The sequence below is a fragment of the Micromys minutus genome (assembly GCF_963924665.1).
Source record: "Micromys minutus genome assembly, chromosome: 5".
In the NCBI taxonomy this organism is placed as follows: domain Eukaryota; kingdom Metazoa; phylum Chordata; class Mammalia; order Rodentia; family Muridae; genus Micromys; species Micromys minutus.
This window is the reverse complement of record NC_137974.1, coordinates 14,297,119-14,299,254: the sequence shown is the minus strand read 5'-3', so window position 1 is coordinate 14,299,254 and position 2,136 is coordinate 14,297,119. Positions and strand designations below refer to the sequence as shown.

The following is a 2,136-nucleotide window of genomic DNA, read 5'->3' as shown; positions in this document are numbered from 1 at the left end:
CAAGGTCTGGAGGCTGAGCATGCAGCAGGGAGCTTTGAAGTACAGTGCCCAGCGCAGCAGCTTCTCAGCACCTGTAACTGGAATCTCTGTGTTCTAGGTCAGATCAAACCCTCTGTCACAATGCCTGAAATAAATATCAACCATCTTGATGAAAAACAGGCTCAGTTTCTAGCAGAGATGTGTATTCTTATTGATGAAAATGACAATAAAATTGGGGCTGACACCAAAAAAAAAATTGTCACCTGAATGAAAACATCAACAAAGGATTATTACATCGTGCTTTTAGTGTCTTCTTGTTTAATAGTGAAAATTAGCTCCTGTTACAGCAGAGATCAGATGCTAAAATTACCTTTCCAGGTTGTTTCACCAATAGTTGCTGCATCCATCCATAAGTCACCCAGGTGAGCTGGAAGAAAATGATGCCATCGGCGTAAAACGAGCAGCACAGAGGCGCTTCAAAGAAGAGTTGGGAATACCCGTGGAAGAGGTAAATCTAAATGAAATGAATTATCTAACAAGAATTTACTACAAGGCCCAATCTGATGGTAGCTGGGGTGAACATGAAATCGATTACATTTTGTTTCTGAGAAAGAATGTAACCTTGAATCCGGATCCCAACGAGATTAAAAGCTACTGCTAAGTATCAAAGGAAGAACTTAAAGAAATTCTGAAGAAGGCAGCCAGTGGTGAAATTAAGTTAACTCCATGGTTTAAGATTATTGCAGACACCTTTCTCTTTAAATGGTGGGATAACTTAAACCATTTGAATCCATTTGTTGACCATGAGAAAATACACAGAATGTGAATGTGTTAGTGATTTGAGAATTTTTCTGCCTAGTAAAAATGGTGTGGTTTGGTTTTAAATTGGGCTCCCTTGTATGATACATAGGTATTTTACAACCAAAATTTGTTTTGAGAAAAGATAGAAAAGAAAAACCCACCTAACTTACAGTTTTATATTTTATATATATATATATATATATATATATATATATATATATATATATATATATATATATATATATATATACACACACACACACACACACACACACACTGATATGTGTAGAAAACCAAATCATTTAGGAGAGGTTATTGTGAAATTATGCCATAAATAAGATTAATTTAACCTGTCCAAATACCTGGCTATGACAAGATTGAAGAAAAAAACCAGAACTCCTTACATTTTGACAAACACTTTCCAAACACTTTGTTAATTGCCAAGTGTTTTTTTATATCATTTGATTTCTACCATAGGTTAGAAAATTGAACAGAAGACACTTCTTAGTTGTGTTGAAACAGCACTAAGGATTAAATGGGCAGGGTTGGGGACAGAGCTCAGCGGTGCCATGATTGCCTTGCAGGCATGAGGCCGTGGGTTGTTGGGTCCCTAACCCTAAAGATAATTGTAACAACAATAACAGAGCAGGTTCAGAGGATAGTAATGACTCCCTCAGTCTTCACACAGGATGATTAATTTCAGAAATTCCTGTACTCTGGTACCAATGCTCTGGATGCTCAAGTCTAGAGAAGATGATACTGCATTTGCATATAAGTTATGCACAGCTTCCCCCACACTTCACTTCATCTCTGGTATGGTTGTAGCACCGAGCACAGCGTAAATGCTAATATAAATGATGTCTTACTGTGCATGTGCAGTACAGATCAAATATTAGTAAACAGTTGCTCTGAGTCCTTGGGTGTTTGACTCACAGGTTTGAAAGGCCAGTTCTGTGTACTAACGTTTTGTCATTCTCAGTTGATCCTGGTGCTGTAACCATCCTGAAATTATTATTTTACTACTTAAAGGTAACTGTTACTTTGGGTAGTAATGGTGACTGATTAGCTATTCAGCAAATCTGTTTGCAAACACAGTGAAAAAGATGGTTAGTCATAAGGTGGGAGTGAGTTCTACTTTAAAGAGTTGAGAAAACCTTTGACACTAACATTGCTGGGCCAGGGCCATCTTGTTGTAGGGGTCTGGCCTGTGTCAGATGTTTAGTAGCATTAGCACCCCTTTGTTAAGACAACCCAAGAAAGGAAGAAAGAACTGGGAAGAGTGGGGAGGGGTGTTTTGAGACAGGGTTTCTTTCTCTATGTAGCCCTGGCTATTCTAGAACTCAATCTGTAGACCAG

General features: G+C 38.1%; 1 pseudogene across 1 annotated transcript; it reads left to right on the top strand.

Annotated features, from left to right (window-relative positions):
* On the top strand, positions 1-805 carry LOC308420710 (isopentenyl-diphosphate Delta-isomerase 1-like; annotated as a pseudogene). The gene has a single exon. The product of its transcript is annotated as an isopentenyl-diphosphate Delta-isomerase 1-like (transcript).
* Positions 806-2,136: the final 1,331 nt, after the last annotated feature.